Source organism: Rana temporaria, chromosome 12 (genome assembly GCF_905171775.1).
Source record: "Rana temporaria chromosome 12, aRanTem1.1, whole genome shotgun sequence".
Classification (NCBI taxonomy): domain Eukaryota; kingdom Metazoa; phylum Chordata; class Amphibia; order Anura; family Ranidae; genus Rana; species Rana temporaria.
In genome coordinates, this window is record NC_053500.1 from 27,454,130 (window position 1) to 27,475,453 (window position 21,324).

The 21,324-nt window shown below is 44.6% G+C and overlaps 1 protein-coding gene and 1 long non-coding RNA gene across 3 annotated transcripts in view; one reads left to right on the top strand and one right to left on the bottom strand.

Annotated features, from left to right (window-relative positions):
- LOC120918629 (acid-sensing ion channel 2) overlaps window positions 1-21,324 on the top strand; it is a 735,690-nt gene that overhangs the window by 633,705 nt on the left and 80,661 nt on the right. The gene's annotated exons all lie outside the window — the stretch shown is intronic.
- LOC120918630 overlaps window positions 15,887-21,324 on the bottom strand; it is a 110,503-nt gene continuing 105,065 nt past the window's right edge. The window contains exons 2-3 of the long non-coding RNA XR_005744429.1: window positions 16,741-16,804; window positions 15,887-16,653 (exon numbers count right to left, since the gene is read on the bottom strand). This is a non-coding gene — a long non-coding RNA (uncharacterized LOC120918630). The remainder of the gene's footprint in view (window positions 16,654-16,740; window positions 16,805-21,324) is intronic.

A 21,324-nucleotide genomic window follows, 5' to 3' on the forward strand; every position in this document is an offset into this window, starting at 1 on the left:
ATTTAGTGAAGGAGCTTTGACTGGCATTTAGAGCACTTTAACAAAGCCTTTCTGAAGCCTTGTTTGGAAGCAGGTGTAAACTATCCCTAAGACACTTGATAGTAGCTCTCCATCTCCTGCTAATCTGAGGTATCCCTTGAGCTCCACAGGATGTGACTGTGTATGGTTCAGTTGAATTGTCTGAGGAATTGTGGCTTAAAACAGGTAATTTTGATTTAGGCTAGCTCCGTGAACATGTAATTGGCATGCAGTCTTTTTGTAAAGTATCAACAGTCACATGGTCCCTTTTATAAAATATGAAGTAGTAGCACTTTTTGCGATTTAGCACTGCGTCGCTTTAACGGACAATTGTGCGGCGTTGTACCCAAACAAAATTGACGTCCTTTTTTCCCCACATACAGAGCTTTCTTTTGGTGGTATTTGATCACCTCTGCAGTTTTTATTTTTTGCGCTAGAAACAAAAAAAGCGACAATTTTGAAAAATATATATATTTTTTTTGCTATAATAAATATCCCCCAAAAATATATAATTTTTTTTTCTCAGTTTAGGCCGATACGTAGTCTTCTATATATTTTTGGTAAAAATGTAAAAAAAAAATGCAATAAGCGTACATTGGTTTGCGCAAAAGTTATAGCATCTAGAAAATAGGGGAAAGGTTTATGGAATTTTTATTATAATTTTTTTTATTAGTAATGACGGCGATCAGCAAATTTTTATCTTGACTGCGACATTATGGCGGACACATCGGACACACAAGGACACTTTTTTGGGACCATTGTCATTTATACAGCGATCAGTGCTATAAAAGTGCATTGATTACTGTGTAAATGGCACTGGCAGGAAAGGGGTTATGTGTGTCCTAGGGAGTGATTCTAACTATGGGCTACGAGTGACACAATAGTGCTCACTGCTCCCAATGGCAGGGAGCAGTAGATCACTGTCCTGTCACTAGGCAGAACAAGGAAATGCCTTGTTTACATAGGCATCTCCCCGTTCTGCAGCTCCGTGACACGATCGCGGGACATCAGGTCTGCGGGTCCCGCGGGCACGGTCATAGAGCTTGCAGCGGGCGTTGCTGTACCTGTACGTTGCTTTGCGCAGCTGGGCCATTCTGCCGATGTATATCGGCGTTAGCCTAGGGTGACCACGTTTCCCGGATTGTCCGGGACAGTCCCGCATTTTGCAGGTCTGTCCCGGGCACCTTCATTCCAGGACAAAACAGTGTCCCGGAATGAAACTGACACAGCCACCCCCCGGGCCAATCTGATGCTCCCAAAAAAGGCTGCCACATCACCGCTTTACTTAAAAAAATTTTTTAGGGTGAACTCCCGCTTTAAGATTAGATTGATGCTCATTTTGTCAAGGGGAATCGGGTAGTTTTTTTAAAAACTAAGCAGTACTTACCGTTTTAGAGAGCGATCTTCTCCGCCGCTTCCGGGTATGGTCTTCGGGACTGGGCGTTTCTTCTTGATTGACAGTCTTCCAACAGGCTTCCGACGGTCGCATCTATCGCGTCACGAGTAGCTGAAAGAAGCCGAACGTCAGTGCGGCTCTATACGGCGCCTGCGCACCGACGTTCGGCTACTTTCGGAAAATAGTGACGCAATAGATGCGACCGTCGGAAGCCAGTCGGAAGACTGTCAATCAAGAAGGAACGCCCAGTCTCGAAGACCATACCCGGAAGCGGCGGAGAAGATGTATCTCTAAAACGGTAAGTACGGCTTTGATTTAAAAAAAAACACCCGATTCCCCTTCACAAAATGAGCCTCAATCTAATCTTAAAAATTGTCATTTCCGGGTGAACCTCCACTTTAAGCCCCGTACACACGATACGAAAATCGTACGAAAAATGCCGCTTTCGAAACGATCGTACAATAATCTGATCGCTAGTACAGAGCAAATTTTTTTCGTACAATGCCAGATCGTACGATTTTCGTTTAATCAGTACAGCTGTCGTTCGAAAATGCAATACAAATGCATTACAACACATGACATCACTTCCCATTTTTTGACTTTAGTAAACTCAGACTCGACGTGAGATTAGCATACAAAAAAAATGGCCGATAATCGGATCGTGCGTACCGGGCATTACTGACAGTACTTGTCCTGGCCGGGAATGCCTGGAGGAGCGCAATCCCCGCCCCCTGCTTGTGATTGGAGAAATCATAAATCCCACCTCTTGTGTCCAATCACTGTGCTGTGATTCGTTACAGCACAAGCTGATTTTTGGTAAGGGAGGGTGTCCCTGAATGGTAGTTTGGAAATGTGGTCACCCTACGTTAGCCGGTCGGCAAGTGGTTAATGATCTCTACGTTTTTTTTTTTTTTTTCTGGTTCACAGACATGAGATAATCCTTACCCAAGGTAAGGCCAGTAACCAAGGTGTCTTCTCAGTATACATCCTTGGCCAACAGCATTGTGCGCCTATGTGGCACAGTTGTTCTACAGAACAGTCCTTCAACTGTCAGATCTTATCGTGTGTCTCACATTCATTCTGGGCAATGTTTACAGATTTTTTCTCTGCAGTTTGTTAACGCAGAATGAACAATGTAGCTCATCTGTGGCCTTCTCTCTCGCGTCCCAATCAACCCACGAGGCAGGTGGGAAAATGTGTATTATTATGCGCATATTTATGCACAATTTATTATGTTGTTTTTTTTTTTTTTTTTAAATAATAAGATAAAATTAATTTTATTTATTTGATCAGATATAAAGTCGTATTGTGTTCAAATTTGTTTAGAATTTAAAAGGGTTTAAGGTACACAAACCATAGGATGGACTATGGGTGTCCTGAAGTACTGCGGTGCCACGTCCTAAATAGTAATAAGAGGGTTTGTTGTTTGAGGAAGAAATGGACTTTCTAGGCACCAATGGTTAACACAGAATAGGTTTTTATTGATGCAATCCCAAACACATGGGTGATTGAACCAACATTACAGTACATATAGTAAAAAATACATTAAAAACATGGATTGTCACAGAATAGTTCTGTAATACTAAAACAACTCAGATGGAGTTTACTATAACCAATAGAGGTCCACTAGGGGCATCAACATAAGTTGATGAACAACGTAATTATTGATAGACGTATTTTTGCATGAGCTCTACATGTTTCGCAGTTGAGTGCTTCTTCAGGAGCTATACATTTTCTAAAAAGGAAAAAATAGACTAGTGGACCTCTATTGGTTATAGTAAACTCCATCTGAGTTGTTTTAGTATTGCAGAACTATTCTGTGACAATCCATGTTTCTAATGTATTTTTTTACTTTATATACTGTAATGTTGGTCCATTCAAATTTGTTTAAAGCGGAGGTTCACCCGTACAATATACTTTTTCCCCTTAGATGGATGCTCGTTTTGTCTAGGGGAATCGGCTAGTTGTTTTAAAATATGAGCTGTACTTACCGTTTACGAGATGCATCCTCTCCGTCGCTTCCGGGTATGGGCTGCGGGACTGGGCGTTCCTATTTTGATTGACAGTCTTCCGAGAGGCTTTCGACGGTCGCATCCATCGCGTCACGATTTCCCGAAAGAAGCCAAACGTCGGTGCGCAGTATAGAGCCGCACCGACGTTCGGCTTCTTTCGGCTACTAGTGACGCGATGGATGCGACCGTCGGAAGCCTCTCGGAAGACTGTCAATCAAGAAGGAACGCCCGCTCCCGAAGACCCATACCCGGAAGCGACGGAGAAGATGCATCTCGAAAACGGTAAGTACAGCTCATATTTTAAAACAACTAGCCGATTCCCCTAGACTAAACGAGCAGGAATCTAAGGGGATAGTTTGAAAAAATAGAATAATGGGTGAACTCCCGCTTTAAGTGGAATCATCTATTCATTAATAAATGACAGCATGTGAAAAATGCCACATTTTCTGTTAACGCAGCCCAGTTTTATTTACAAGCTGTAATGTTTGAAAATGCAGAGAAAATAAAAATTGTCCTTCTCTGTTGTTTTCAGTACAGAATCGAGGCAGACTGCTTGCTGTAGGTAACACAGGTTAGAACAGTTCTTCCTACGTGTGATATAATAAACTACATACACTTGTCCCTGTGTGCTTTGCTGTCCTCCTTCATTTTATACTGAGCGCTATTCTACAAATTGAAGATTAAATGCCACCAACCATGTTTGTTGTGGACATTGAGCGTACTACACACGCCAAAAAATATAATTAAAGTACACAGGGCGTGTCTAGTACATCCTATCCTTCTGTCTCGCAGTCCTTCCTGTTGCCATTACCGGCAATTGCTGTGTAACCACAACAGCTGCTGTAATAAAAAAAGACCTTCTGGCACAGTGTTTATAAACACTGTACAGACGGGAGATAAAGAACTACAAAGTAACATTGTTACTTTTGTATTTACTCTTTTTCATTCAAAACAAAGGAATGAGTTTAGAGCTGCCTATGATGTAGGTGTACTTTCAGCCCAATTCTACCTTATGTCCTGAAGTTATCTGACATACTCTATGCAATTTCTAAATGCACCCAAACCTGAACAAAATAAAAATATAACTACATTGTATGTGGAAATACCAAGCCACGCTCTGGCTGTAAGCACAATGCTTTGGATTGAGTAGATTGAGTCACTTGGCTGGAATAAGGAAGGCATTTTTATGACTTTCATTTGCTGTAAGCTTATTCCAGGTCTGTGACTCCGTGGTATCAATGCTAGACATGGCCGCATTTTCAGAAGGAGGCCAACAATGGGTGTGTTCATATTTATTTTTTATAACAGGTATACTTTCATTCATAAAAGCTGTGCTTTCTGTAGTAATGCTGTGGTTGGCCCACAGCTATCACATGGTACCTGGGCCAATCACAGCACCCTGTACTATGTGATTAGCTGTAGCCAATCGCAGCATGTCAAAAGAAAGCAAGCTATGCCAGTTCAGACAATTGCTGTTAGAGTGTTCATCACTGTAACAGCAATCACAGTGGTACAAAAAAACAACAACCCTGATCAGCCCCCCGAGTAGAAAAGTGTCACTATAGGGACAATGAACTACTCTGATGAAAGTATGTAAAAAATTAACGCATGTTAAAAAAAAAAAAAATCCCTGATCTCCACACCAGTCATGAAATTGCAAAGGCAGTGGGAGCCAATGGTTGCGCTGCTATCAATCTATCCAATCAGGACCCGAGACACCGGCTGGAGATGGTGTGCTCCTCCCTGTTAATGGATTCAGGTAAGTAAAAGGGGGCTCCTGGGGATACAGGAGGTGTTTCACCGAAAGCATTAAGGTGAAAAACCTTGAGGGTTTACAACCCCTTTAAAGTGATTGTAAAGTCTAGTTTTTTTTCCTTCTAAAAATAATAAACACATTATACTCACTTGCCCTTTGCAGTGGAGCAGCCCAGATCTTCTCGGGTCCCTCTTTACTGCTCTTGGCCCCTCCATCCTGTTGAGTGCCCCCACATCAAACAGCTTGCTATGGGGGCACCTGAGCCAAGTCACAGCTCTGTCTGTCCATTCAGATATGGAGCCGCAATCGACCCCGCCCCCTCTCTCTCCTAATTGGCTTACTGACTTTGATTGACAGCAGTGGGAGCCTATGGCGCCGCTGCTGTGTCTCGTCAATCAGGAGGAGATTCCCAGATGGCCAAGTAACTCGTGGACATCGCTGGGCAGAGATGAGTAAGGATTAGGGGGGCTGCTGCACACAGAGGGCTTTTTATTTTAATGCATAGAATGCATTAAAATAAAAAAAATCTGATTTTACAACCTGTTTAACTGACTTAAAAATGGTGAATCCAAATAATAACTATTTTATTTCAATAAAACGGTGTACATGTACCTGTATTACGGTAATTCTTGGGTAGCACGGCACATTTTCTTCCCGAGGAAGAAAGAGTCTCTTGAAAGATCAGAGGCTCTTGCCTGTGGATCATCGACCTCTGCCAGAAGATTGTTCTGACATATTATATTGCACGTTTCATCTCATCTTTTATTTTACAGAAAAATATGTTGTGTATAAAAACTGAGAAGCTTGTTGAATGAATTGATAAACATGAAAGGCCTCAGCTGCCCGTCTCAGGCAGACATTTTCCAGGCTTGCAGTTTTCTACTGTACACAATGCATAGATCCAATGTCATGCTTGCCGGGTAAACACAACGGAAAACGTTCCATCAATTACTATGCGCGACCTGTCAGCTCAGATTCCCCCCGTTCTAGCTGATTAATTGCTGTGTTAACCAATTGATTTTTCTGAAGGGTGGTGCTCGGTGATCTGTGCTTAATAAAATGGAAGTAGCGCATGAAGAAGACTTTAAAAGTGCCAGGTAGAAGTGACCCCAACCAGGCTTACTCTGCATTATGTTCAGGTACATATGTCGGAGAAAAACACATTGCTAGAGCCCATCCAGATCCACTTTTTATTGTACAGTGGTGGCATTACTGCCTCAAAGCAGGGCTGGACTGGGACAAAAATTTGGCCCCGGACTTCATCCAGACCGGCCCACTTTAATTCAATAAAATGCTGAAAATTTGTGCTTTCACACTGGGGCTCTGCCTGGGCGTTAAAAAAAGTCCTCCAAGCAGCATCTTTGAGCGGTGTACAAACTGCTCCTGCCCATTGAAATTAATGGCCACCGCAGCTGAAGCGCCTGCAAAGCACTTCGGCAGCAGCGCTACACGGGCGCATTTAACCTTGAATTCAGCTGCAAGTGGGGGTTAAAAGCGCCTGCTAGATGCCGAATAGTGCAGCTAAAACGACATTGAAGTGCTGCTAAAACTAGCAGTGTTTTACCATCAATGCCCGCCCCAGTGTGAAAGCAGCCTAAGATTCAGGGAGTGAATGAGACAGAAGAGGGAGCTGAGAGACATAGGGGGGGGGGGGGAGCTGAGAGACAGAGGGGGGAGCTGATAGACAGAGGGGGGGGGCTGAGAGACAGAGGATGGGGCTAAAAGAGGGGGGGACTGAGAGACACAGGGACTGAGAGACAAGGGGGGGACTGAGAGACAAGGGGGGGACTGAGAGACAAGGGGGGGACTGAGAGACAGGGGGGTCTAAGAGAGTCTCAGTTTTAAAAAACGGCCCACTGAACCATCGGCCCACCGGGAAACTCCCTGTAGTCCCTATGGCCAGTCCATCCCTGCCTCAAAGCCAGTGCATTTCTGATAGATTCACATAGATTATTATAAATAGTGACAATGTTGAACCTCATTGTTTGCTGTGAAATGTTTGCATTGGAAAAGTTGTGTTTAAAAAAATTGCAGTCTCTTTGTCAGTGCAGTGCTGTAAGCCCCACGTTAAAGTGGTTGTTAAGCCACTCTAACCCGTATACACCATCAGCACTGCCTCCTATTTTAGTATCCCCCCTGTGTGTGATTAATAAAAATAAATGCTGCAAATACCTTATATCACTGCCAAGATTGCGATCACATGACTGGCCAGCTTTCTTATTTCCTCCTCTGAGAGATGCAGTGGGTGGGGCTGAGATTCCTCTGCTGATGTCAGTGTGGATGGGAGGCGGAGAGCGCTGGCTGGTCATGTGATCACAATCTTGGCTCTTAAATGAGGTATTTACAGCATTTATATTTATAAATCAATCACAGAGGGTGACACTGCAATAGGAAGTTAGTGCTAATTGTGTATACAGGTTAGTGTTGAGAGAAGTAGGAGGTTGGGACGGCTCACACACACACAGACAGAGAGGGAAGGAGGGAAGAGGACACAAGAGCAGAGAGAAGAGCAGATAGCAGGCTGCTGATGACAGTGGCACGTAAACTGACCACGGTGTCTGGTCTCAGCAGTCGTGATACTGTGGTCAGTTTACAGAGGGGTGGGGAGAAACTGGCAGGATCAGCCAGGTTTTTTTTAGGGGTTACAGGGGGCCAAATGACACAGGACGAGCAATGTGTCATATAACATGCTTTAAAGGAGCAGGATTCATTTTTTTGGGGGGTTAACAAAAGCGCTTAAGGAGAAGTCATGGGGGGGCATGCATATAGTCCCTGCTGCTCCATGCTTAGAGTGTTACTAAATCTAGGACCCTGCATTCACTATATTTGGTCTCCTACAGTACACAGAACATGGAAATGCAATAATTTTAGTAAATATAAACTGAAATCTCTTTTCTCATCAGCAGTATATAGCAGCCTTGTGACTTCTGTTAGTTCCTAGTAAAGCTTGTAGGAGGAGTGTTCATTCTACTCTGATCCTCTGTCTGGACATTGCTGATTGGCCCTGTGCTGATCACATGCACTCTCCCAAGAAAAAAAAAACTCTTTAGCAATACACAACAAACTGAGCATGTGCAGCCCGTCCCCTGGTCCCAGCCCGCCCCCCTCAGGTTATTTTTTGAAGACAATGGTAGAAGAGGAGGATCGGAGAGACTAAATCAAAACAGCCTTTATACACAATGCAAAGGATTAGTCCCTTAAGTTCCACAGTGAGTATAACAAGCATGCTTTACTGCATACACAGACTGATTTTACTGTTGTGGGTTTAGTAACACTTAAAGTTCCAGCCCAGAAACCTTGGATGATCGCTATGAGTTACAAGGCAAAGCAGTGGCGTCACTAGGGTTGGTGTCACCCGGTGCAGTAAAACATGGTATCACCCCCCCCCCCTCTGTCTAGGCTGCCCAGCACCAAGCAGGCAGCGCACGGGCGCACCCCAAACCAGCCCCTGTAAATGATATTATAGGGCAGTATAGTGGCAGGTTATAGTAGTATAGAGTGGTATAGTGGCAGGTTGGTGTAGTGGGGTGGTATAGGACAGGTTAAGGTGGTATAGGGCATGTTGGGGTGATATAGGGTAGTTTGGGGTGGTATAGGGCAAGTTAGGGTTGCACAGGGCAGGTTGGGGTGGTATAGGGCAAGTTAGGGTGGTACAGGGCAGGTTGGGGTGGTATAGTGCAAGTTAGGGTGGCATAGGGCAAGTTGGGATGGCACAGGGCAAGTTAGGGTGGCATTGGGCAGGTTGGGGTGGCATAGGGCAGATTGGGGTGGTACAGGGCAAGTTAGGGTGGCACAGGGCAAGTTGGGGTGGCACGGGAAAGTTTGGGGTGGTACAGGGCAGGCTGGGGTGGTACAGGGCAGGCTGTGGTGGCACAGGGCAGGCTGGGTGGTACAGGGCAGGCTGGGTGGTACAGGGCAGGCTGGGGTGGTACAGGGCTATTTGGGGGGTACAGGGCATGCTGGGGTGGTATGGGGCAGGCTGGGGTGGCACAGAGCAGGCTGGGGTGGTACAGGGCAGGCTGGGATTGCACAGGGCAGGCTGGGCATGTCAGCTAAAAAAAAACAAAAAACGGGATGGTGTCACCCCTCTAGCGGGTGTCACCCGATGCGGACCGCACCCCCCTAGCAACGCCTCTGAGGCAAAGGACAGTTACAAGGCAAAGGACAAATGTGACATTAGCTGGTGAACTGAAACTATACGTGCCTACCTCACAACTTTTGAGATGGAAATGAGGGACATCTATTAGTAAAAGTATGTAGGCATGGGACACACCCCCTGCCACAACCCCTTAAAGGAGAATTATACAAAAAAATTTATTAGTTAACCACTTCAATACATGGCACTTCCCCCCTTCCTGCCCAAGCCAATTTTCAGCTTTCAGCGCTGTCACTTTTTACATGACAATTGAGCGATCATGCTACACTGTACCCAAACACATTTTTTTATAATTTTGTTCCCATAAATAGAGCTTTCTTTTGGTGGTATTTAATCACCTCTGTGGTTTTTATTTTTTGCTAAACAAATAAAAAAAGACCGAAAATTTTGAAAACGTTTTTCTTTGTTTTTGTTATAAAATGTTGTAAATAAGTACGTTTTCTCCTATACTGATGGGCACTGATGAGGTTGCACTGACGAGCTCTGATAAGGTGGCAACAATGAGGTGTCATTGATGATGGGCACTGATAGGCAGCACTGATGGGCATTGATGAGCACACATAGGTGGCACTGAAAGGCTGCACTGATGGGTAAGGGGTGGCACTGATAGGCACTGATGGGTGGCACGGATAGATGGCACTGAAAGGCATCACTGATAATCAACGCAGACCCCCCCATCAGGAGAGCCACCGAACGCCTCTCCTTTACTCGCGTCTATCAGACGCGAGTGAGGAAAAAACGATAAATGGCTTTACCTGTTTACACTGTGATCAGCTGTGATTGGACACGGCTGATCACGTTGTAAAGAGGCTCTATCAAATGCTCTTTGCCGAGATCGGTGATGCGGTGTGTCAGACTGACACGCCGCACCACCGACCGCTGCATGCCCCCCCCCCTCGGGCGCACAATCGCGGCTTATTCTGCTGGACGTCATACCCAGTCAGGATAACTGAACCACCGCCCGGTCGTCATTTTGCTATAGCCCAGGCGGGAAGTGGTTAGAACCACAAGTGCTTATTTACCACTACTATTCCTTTATACTGGCTCTTGAAGTTTACAAATGCAGCAATTTAGAAAATGGATGAAAGGTTTAGCACTGCAAAACACTTTTTGAAAGATAAAAGTATAAATCAGACCAAAATGAGGAGGAAAGAGGGACTTTGTTCAAAATCAGGGACAGTCCCTCCAAATCAGGGACAGTTGGAAGCTGTGTATGTGTGTGCAGTACTGCAAAAGTGTTTAGCCTAACCCTGCAGGGATCAGTGATGAAAGAGAGCAGCTGCTTACCAGAGAACATTCTATAGAGTTAGTTTGACAAACAGGAGCCAATGAAATTTCAGTTTGCAATAGAACTTGCCAAGAACAGCACTGATTGCTGGTTTTATTGCATACAGCAAATAGGTTTGTATAGTAATTTTCTATAAAGTAAGCTTGGCAGACATTTATTGTGTTTGAATGTTTTTTGGTGCCCTGTAGTTTTTTGTTATTACATTAGAAGATAATGGTTTTCTTTAGTACTTGCACTGCTCGTTGGGTACACACATAGGTGTGCGCACAGGGTATGCCAGGTGTGCCCAGGCACACCCTAATCACCCTGAGCAGCACAGATTCCCCCTACTACCCTGGCTACAATCTTTGCCCCCGCAGCGCTACCAGCTCCCTCCTCTCCTATCGGCCGTTGCTGCTGGGATGTTTTAGGAATGGGGAAGGGGCCAGTAAATATGTAATTTACCGCCCCCTTCCCTTTCTGAATGAACATTGTGAGTGATCGGTAGTGTGTGTTTGGGCTTTGAGGTGCACACCCTAATGCAATAGGCTGTGCACACCTATGGGTACACAGTGTATTAAGGCCTCTCATTCAGAACTGAGGGGCAGATGTGTGAATAGATGTACATAAGTGGAGACAAGCTTCATGGAGTTTACTGCATGTATAGCAATACGATGGGCAACAATCTCCAATATTACACTGGAAGCATTATAGACTGTTTCAGATGCTGCAGAGGCCAGCTTAGAAGAAGTCTGATTGATTAAAGTAACTCTTAGATTTTGTTTTTCCTTTTTTCATATATGTCATACCTGCCTGATACATTTATGCTTTATTTTTAGTTTTACATCAAGGAATTGTTTATACATCTAAAAATATAATTCACTTTTTTCACATTTATTCAAATTGGGGGAAAAAGGCTAACATGCAATTTAGCTGATCTGCTGAACCAAACCCCCAGAATAGTTTGATGTTTGGACTCCCCATCAGTGGCGGCCCGTCCATAGGGGGCGCCGCCCCCCCCCTCCTGTAGTAAAAAAAAAAACGGGCCTTTTAAGGCTTTTAAAAATTCATTTAGCAGCGCCGCGCAAATAATATACACTCATGCATTGCATGAGTGTATGTTATTGTGGCCAGCCTATTCAGATAACCGGACATTGGGCACCGATTATCTGAATAAGGACAGCTGGTTGGCTGTGCGGAAGTGCCTATCAGAGCCAGCGGCTCCCTTGGATAAGACTGACGGGCGTCTCAGCCAATCAGGTTCACTGATTCTGGTTATCAGTATCCTGTTTGGCTGAAGCGTCATCGAGGGCGGCAGAAGACATTGAGGGACCGTGGAAGGAGGATGGCGAACCCCAGAAAGGTAAGTGCCGGGCGGGGGGCAATCTGACTGGCAGCATTTTACAGGGCACAGTGGGGACAATTGATGTGGGCACAGTAGGGGACAATTGATGTGGGCACAGTGGGGGACAATTGATGTGGGGGACAATTGATGTGGGCACAGTGGGGGACAATTGATGTGGGCACAGTGGGGGACAATTGATGTGGGCACAGTGGGGGACAATTGATGTGGGCACAGTGGGGGACAATTGATGTGGGCACAGTGGGGGACAATTGATGTGGGCACAGTGGGGACAATTGATGTGGGCACAGTGGGGACAATTGATGTGGGCACAGTGGGGACAATTGATGTGGGCACAGTGGGGACAATTTATGTGGGCACAGTGGGGACAATTGAGGTGGGCACAGTGGGGACAATTGATGTGGGCACAGTGGGGACAATTGATGGCATGGCACAGTGGCTGCGTTTGGCATGGCACAGTCGTGACAATTGATGGCACAGTGGCGACAATTGATGGCACAGTGGCGACAATTGATGGCATGGACCAGTGGCTGCATTTGATGGGCACAATGGCTGCCTTTGATGGGCACAGTGAGGCTGCAATTGTCTTTTTTTTTTTTCATTTGTTTGCGCCCCCCTAAAAAGTTTGAGCACCAGCCGCCACTGCTCCCCATACTTTAAGATTAAAGGGCGTGAGTGGGAGCCATGCTGCCGCTGTGTTTGGCTACTGTCATTGGTGTTTTTCATTCATTTATTGTGAAGGAGGAATAGCCACACGGCTTTATACAAAGCTGTTTACATAGGCCTCATGCCCCGTACACGATCGGTTTTCCCGTTTGGAAAAAGTCTGATGAGAGCTCTTGGTGGGCAATCCCGATCGTGTGTATGCTCCATCAGACTTTTTCCGACGGAATAACTGCTGGAAAAAGATAGAGAGCAGGTTCTCTTTTTTCAGGAAAAAATACGATCATAATTTCCTATGGTGTGTACAAATTCTGACATGCAAAATTCCGACGCATGTTCGGAAACAAATCGACGCATGCTCAGAAGCATGGAACTTAAATTTTCTCGTCTCGTCGTAGTCTTTTACGTCACCGCGTTCTTGGCAGTCAAAAGTAAACTGAAGTTTTGTGTGACCGTGTGTATGCAAGGCAGGCTTGAGCGGAATTCCGTTGAAAAAAAACATCCAACTTTTTTCCAGACGGGAATTCCGCTCGTGTGTACAGGGCAACACTGTTAGAAGCTGAGCCTATAAATGGTGTTTTTACAGAAACATTTGTCGTTTTTCTTAGCCCTGGTTCACACTGGGGCGATTTGACAGTTCAAAATTGAATGACAAATCGAACCCCAATGCCGGGAGTGGAACCGTTCAAATTGTTAAATTAAGGTGCAAGCCGCAATGAAACGGCACAAAATTGCATTGATCAGGTAGCTTTGAAGTCGTGCCGAAGTAGCGCAGTTTCAAAGCTGCACTGGTATGAACCATGGCTTAAAATGAGTTATGTGGCTAGTTTAGATGCAAATAATACTCAGTACAGTACTTATTCATTGTGTTATCAAAGTCAGACCCCCATATACATGCAGATTTTTTTTATTTAGATTTACCAAAAGGCAACGAGGGGATGGTAAACCCAACCTGACTGTTAATTGCAAACCAGACTGAGTGAGCCCCAGACACATTTACTTCAATGCTATCTTGGTGTACGATCTTCCATTCTCCCTCTCTGAACTGATGAATTATGCAATAAATGGTTCTATGATACAGAAATTAATTGCAGCAATTTAACTAGAAAACTGGCAGAGACAAGTGCAACAAACCATCCGCTCCTACATTTCAGTGTCTAAGTACTGGAGAGAGTCATCATCTCTGAGCAGAACTATGTTAAGCAAAATAAGAAGGCTGACATTCATTAACCACTTCATTACTGGGCACTTAAACCCCCTTCGTGCCCAGACCAATTTTCAGCTTTCAGCGCTGACGCATTTTGAATGACAATTGCGCGGTCATACAACACTGTACCCAAATTATATTTTTATCATTTTTTTCCCACAAATAGAGCTTTCTTTTGGTGGTATTTGATCATCTCTGCGATTTATTTTTTTTGCGCTATAAACAAAAAAAGACAGAACATTTTGAAAAAAAAACACAATATTTTTTACTTTTTGTTATAATAATATCCCAATTTTTTTTTTTTAATAAAAATTTCCCTCAGTTTAGGCCGATACGCATTCTAATACATATTTTTGTTAAAAAAAATCGCAATAAGCGTATATTGATTGGTTTGCGCAAAAGTTATAGCACCTACAAAATAGGGGAGAGATTTAGGATTTATTTTTTATTTATTTTTTACTAGTGATGGCGGCGATCTGCGATTTTTTTTTCAGGCCTGCGATATTGCGGCGGACGTATTGGACACTTTTGACACAATTTTGGGATCGTTCACATTAATACAGCGATCCCTGCTATAAAAATGCACTAATTACTGTATGAATGTGAATGGCAGTGATAGGGTTAACACTAGGGGGTGAGGAAGGGGTTAAATGTGTAACCTGGGTGTGTTCTAACTGTGTGGGGGGAGGGGACTGACTGGGGGAGGTGACCGATGCTGTGTCCCTATGTACAAGGGACACAGATCGGTCTCCTCTCTCCCTGACAGGACGTGGAGCTCTGCGTTTACACACAGAGCTCCACGTCCCTGCTGTCACCGCTGATCGCGGGTACCTAGCGGACATCGCGGCCGCCAGGCACACGCATCGGCTGCCGAGCGATGCGCCGGGCACGTTGTTTCCCCGCTGGGGGCGCGCACGGGGAATGTAAACAAGCAGGACGTCCAAAGACGTCCACTCGGCACTTGGGACCTGCGCTGTGGACGTCCATAGGGCGGATCCCAAGTGGTTAATAAATAATTAAATGTTTTTTTTTTATAAACTAGTGAGATAGTTTTCTTCCTGAGCAAAACTGGGATGACGACATCTCAGAACGGCTTATTCTCAGCCAAAGTCCAAAATTGTCTTGTAATCTTAGTTCTCACGTTCCCTTGAGAGCTGGTTCACACTGCGGCAGAACGATTTCGGGGGCGACTCTGCAAGTCGTCCTGAAGACGGCTTCAAAGGTGATTAGCAAAATGACTTCTGTATACAAGTCAATGCAAATCGCCTCGAGCCGCCCCCAAAGTCGTACAAGAACCTTTTTCTAAGTCGGAGCGACTTGCGTCGCTCCTATTAGAATGGTTCTATTGCATAGAATGGGACGCGACTTGTCAGGCGGCCGAGCCGCCTGACGAGTCGCCCCAGTGTGAACCGGCTCTTATGCCGCGTACACACGGTCGTTTTTAGTGATGAAATAAAACAACGTTTTTAAAAACGTCATTTAAAATGTGTGTGTGTGGGCTTCACATAGTTTTTTTTTTTAAATGTCGTTTTTTGTGTCATAAAAAATGATCGTGTGTGGGCTCTGAGCAATCCTCTTTTCTTTGTCCAGTGAGATAAACGGACAAACAGGAGAAAACGTTTGTCCGTTCTTCCCCCCTTTGTGAATGACAGGTTATTTACATATCTCATGCACTAGCCGGGAGACGGGCATTATTTTTTAATTCCTACCCCCACTCCTTTTCTGAGGTCATGTGGTTACTTTTCTGGATTTTGACTGGATGTTAGTGATCATAGCAGAATTTAGTGTAAGGAATACACAGGAGAAAATGCACGTTGACAAGGGGAGTGTAGAAGTGGGCGGGGAGTTTACTGACATCACAACTCCACCCACAGAGCTCCAGACAACAGACCCACCCACAGAATCTGCAGTTTTTCTGTTCTTATAACAGACAGAGGGGAGACATTTGACAGGTAAGGATACATGCAGGAGGCATCTATATCCTTATAGATCAGCACTATGGCAGTAGTTTAAAAAGGATGAGAGTGGGTTTACATCCACTTTAAGGGAATACATGGCTTCTTTTAAAGGCTAAAGTGAGATCAACTCTTTAAGCCTCTCTAATCAGACATTAGCAATTTATCTTTGTTAATCCTAATCAATTGAAGATCCTAATCAATGAAATGAGGATAAGTGCAGATCTATGTATTGGTGACTTTAGCGTTTGGCAACAGTTTGTATATGAACCAAAATCTTTCCAGTTATACGGAGGATAATGAATCTGAAAAGACTCCACGATGCTGGATATTATCTCTGAACAAAACAAGAATCTGTAGAAAGGATGACAGGGCAGGGATGGATTAGGAATCTGGAGAGGAGCCTGGTTTAGTTAGCTGAATGGATTAGAACAGTGCTACTGATGCTAAAACTGGCATAATGGGCACTGGAGAGTAACACACTTGATACAAGACAGTGAATATGATGCCAGTTTCTAGGAGCGTACAGGCATTGCTGTGGAATGAGAGAGGGCACACACTGTGTTGGAATATTCCTTCTTAGACTGTTGGCTGGTTTTATGAAGACCTCACACACTGAGCATGTCCGTGATCCCCGCTTTGGAGACATCATACCTTTATAAACATCATTGCTTTTACTACATATTGTCATATGCTTCTGTTCCACCAGATTTAATGAGACAGACATTGTATTAGGCATTCTGGATGCCGACCAATATGCCCAAATGTCTCTGCTCCCCTCCATATATAATCAACCACCTGCTTATGTTCAGAATTCCAAGTGACCCTGGGAGAGGCACGACTGTTCCTCAGTTGAGGCGCTGCATGGAAAAAAAATGAAAAGAACAGCTTTGATTTAACAGCTTTGCTCTGAGAGGTTAGCAAAACAATTCATATAAAACACATACCCAGATGGTACGGAAGCATCTTCCTGATGTCCCGGCCGGCAGACTGCTCATCTCAGGATGGAAGCTGTAGAAAAATCACAGGGTCCTGATTAGCACATGTGTACTGGCTGGGAGAGGCTGTGCTAGCCAAACAAATATTCCGAATGTGATTACTCTTCTGGCAGAGCTAGGCATTCCACTTGCGACCTGTTGAAAGACGCATACTTTATTTTTATTTTTTTATTATAAATTACGCAGTATCTGCATAGAACACCAACGGATGAAGCAAAACTACCAAGAATCTGTCCAAACTGCTTAACTACCTCTTTTTACCTCTTTTTGCCTATTTTTCAAATTTGTTGTTTAGTTAAAATCATTTTTTTTTGCTAGAAAATTACTTAGAACCCCCAAACATTATATAGAACAGGATTTTTTCATCATACTTGCCTGTAAAATCCTTCTTTAACCACTTCCCTACCGCCCATTGTTATATGACGTCCACAGATGGGATCTCCCATCCTGGGTGGACGTCATACAACGTCCTGGGCTTCCCAGCTGTCTGGGGGGTGCACGCACGCCCCAGGATTGTGCGGGACCCGTTGCGTGTGCCCAGCGGCCGCGATGTCCTCCGGGAACCTGTGATTGCCTGCAATCACGGCAGGACTGTGGATCTGTGTGTGTAAACCGAATGCTGAATCGCAAAAAGTGCTCTGGTAAGAAAGGGGGTAAATTCTTCTGGGGTGGGAAGTGGTTAAGTGCATCATGGGACACAGAGTCAGGCTAATATTCATTACCTGCTGGGTTATACTCCATCAGGTGAACGACACTGGTAGACCAAGGTCTTTAGACAGGAAGTGATTGATCCTCTATAGAACCCCTCCCATACAGGATGTTTCTTCAGTTTTGTAGCAAGCACTGAATCCTCAAAAATAGGGGAGGGACCTCTGTGTCCCATGATGTACTCAAAGAAAAGGATTTTACAGGTAAGTATAACCAAAAAATCCTATTTCCTTTTTCATACATCATGAAACAGTCGGGCTAATATTCATTACCTATTGGGATGTCCCAGAGCAATAGCCTTGAGGGGAGGGAGACCCTGCCAAACAGTAGCCATCAGTTTTTATACGAAAGCTGAATCCTTGGCTGCCTGAACATCCACTTGATAAGATTTTGTGAACGTATGCACTGAAGACCAGGTAGCAGCCTTACAAATCTGAGCAACAGATACCTGATGATGAAAAGCCCAGGAGGTTCCTACACCCCTGGTAGAATGAGCTCTCACCCTAAAGGGAGGAGCTTTATGTTTCGGACCATAGGTTTGAATGATCAATTGACAGACCCAGTTGGCAATGGAAGCTTTGGAAGCTGCCTGCCCTTTCTTGGGTGCTTTTGGTAAAAAAAAAAAAAAAGACTGATCCTTGGATCTCCGCAGATCTGGACAGATAAACCTTGACTGCCCGAACAACGGAGTGCAGTCGTCTCTCTTCTGCAGAACGAGGCTGAGAGAAAAAAGAAGGCAAAATAATGTCCTGATTTAAATGAAAGGGCCGATACCACTTTTGGCAAAAAAGATAGAACAGGTCTTAACACGACCCTGTCGTGGTGAAGGATTAAATACGGTTCCCTGCATGACAGGGCCGCCAACTCTGACACCCTTCTAGCCAAGGTGATAGCCATTGCATGATAGTAAGTCTAATGGCATTTCCTTGATGGGTTCAAATGGTTGTTTCTGTAATACAGACAACACCAAGTTCAAGTCCCGAGGACACATAGGTGACCTAATGGGGGGAAGCAAGCAAGTTGCCCCCTGCATAAAGGTTTGAATCAGTGAATGGGAGGCTAAAGGTCTTTGGAAGAATACCGATAGGGCCGAAACTGGACCTCCAATTGTACTCAAAGCCAGTTTGATTTCTACAGCTGACTGTAGAAAAGAGAAAATTCTCCCAATCCCAATTCTGAGGATGCCATTTTTTTTGGGCTACACACCAAGCAATATAAGTCTTCCAGACCTTATGATAGATATTTCTAGCGACGGTTTTTCAAGCATTCACTAGGGTAAACACCACTGGTGCCGAGATGCCGCGGTCCTTTAACACCCAGGCTTCATTAGCCATACCATCAAATGTAGAAATTGTAAATTGGGATGGAATATAGGACCTTGAGACAGTAGATCAAGGCGCTGTGGAAGCGTCCATGTTCTGTCCATTGTTAGTGTCACAATCTCCTGGAACCAGGGCCTTCTGGGCCAGGCTGGTGCCACCAAAATGTCTGGGACTCCCTCTTTCCAAAAGCAGGTAAAAGGTATTGGGGCAGTAAAAAAGTTTACTTTTACCCACTTCCTGACCAGGCCATTTTATTTATATGGCACTGTGTCGTTTTAACTGACAATTGCGCGGTCATGCAACATTCTAGACGAGCAAAAACAAAAATATGTTTTTTACCTTAATATCCACCTTAAATCACATTGCTATTTGCCTAGCATAATTGTTTGTAACCTAAATACTGAAATTTGCACCTAAAAATGTAATTTAGTAACTTTTGTGAAATGCCAGTAAAAACGTGGCTGCGCCAGTAAATCTGGGGTGTTGTGCCAGTAAATTTGAATCTGGTAGGTTGGCAACACTGAACTAAACCCATTGATTTAACCATTTCCTAAAACCAGCCAAATTGTTATGCCATCAAATGTTGTGGTCATAACTGATCACATATGCAGCACTGTGGCAACTGCAGAGCAAACCAAGGCTAAGATGGCCTGACCAATGAAAACAAATGGAAAAAAACTACAATATTTTCGATATAATAAGGGCAAATTATTTAGTCATATCACCCCCTGCCTCCATCCCCCTCTGCCACCAACACCCGCTGCCTTTACCCCCTCTGCGGTGCCACAATCTCCCCCTGCCTCTGATCACCCCCTGCCTCCATTGTCCCCCTCTGCGGTGCCACCATCACCCTCTGCCTCAATCGGATCCCCCTCTGCCACCATCACCTGATGTCACTATCGGCTGGGCTGTCTGTCACTCTGTCCACCCCCGACTCCCCTGTGAACTTTGTATTGCCTGGATGCAGCAGGCTCCTCCATTCTGCCGTGTGCTGCTCAGCCTCCGAGTCCTGACTCCTGCTCTAGTGCTGTGCTCCTCCGACCTCCTGGTTGGTTACAGATTTAAAATTCTGCCGCGCGCTCGCCTGGCGGCATGTCCTAATACATCACTCGCCGGTGCCGTGTGACACGGGCTCTGTGAAATCCACCCCCCGCTGGCCGAATACAACATATGCTCGGCAAGCTCCGGAGCTGCGCATGCGCAGTTCCAAGCCTAACCGATCTCAGCTATTTTTACTGGCACATTCCCGCAACTACGGACATTTACGGATGGGGGGAAAAAGTGCCCGTTTTCACGGACTGTCCGTAAAAATACGGACGGTTGGCAACACTGGTTTAGTTCCGCTTTAAATTTTACTTAAAATTACAGTTGAGTTTTTAACTCTTCTGTAATTTATTAAAATGTAACATTCCTTTTTTTTTTAAAAGTGCCATTCTAATTTGATTGCTGCGTCCTCTATTCTGGCATGCCACATCAGCATATGCTAGAATACTTCACTTTTGCACCATTGCCAGCAGATAAAAAGGTTCCCAAGGACATTGTACAGCTGAGCAAGTAATCTGAAAATGACCCGTATGTCCATGACTATCCTCAGAACTCAATGCAGAACTTTACTCTCTCAATCAACATTAACTATTGTTAATCTTTATGCTGCTAGTAGGGCTGTTGGTAGAAATCACAGAGCCCAGTACAGCCTACCTGATATTTTTCCTAAAAATAAATCAATATCCGTGGGCACAAACACTACATAACTTACACAATTCCAGCTAAACCAAAGAGAGAAAATCATATTGAGTTAATATAATGCTCTTTGTGTGTAAATGAGGTCTTGGGGCCCCAGACCCTGTACAGGAGAACTCAAAGTACCCCCTTATCACCAGCCCTGACTGCAAGCATTAGTTAATAGACTGGAAAGTATATTGGGCCAAATCCTCAAAAAACGTGCTTAACTTAACTTTTCCGAGTTAAGTTACACTGCCGCAAATCTCCCAAGTTAGGTGCCGATCCTCAAAGCACTTACCTGGAAATTTTTGGCAGTGCAACTTAACTTTGTCCGGCGCAAGGCGTTCCTAATACAAATGGGCGATTCCCATTTAAATTAGGCGCGCTCCCGCGCCGGACGTACTGCGCATGCCCGTGACGTCATTTTTCCCGACATGCATCGCGTGTTTTTACGATACGCCGAGTTTTGAGGATCGCGCCGGGTAAAAAAAGTTGCGTCGGGTTAAAAAAAAGATACGGCGAAAAAAAAAATCTAATTTAAAAAAAAATCGTGGCGATCGAAAAAAAGGTCTGTTTTTACAAGGTGTAAACAGTTTACACCTTGTAAAAGCAGCCCTAATTTTACGCATGCAAACGTAAACTTACGGAGAAAAAACAAAGCTGAAAAGCTTTGTGGATCTCCGTAAGTCCTCATTTGCATACGCGAAGCCGCATTTCGACGAGAAATGCCCCCAGCGGCGGATGCGGTACTGCATCCTAAGATCCGACAGTGTAAGTGTCT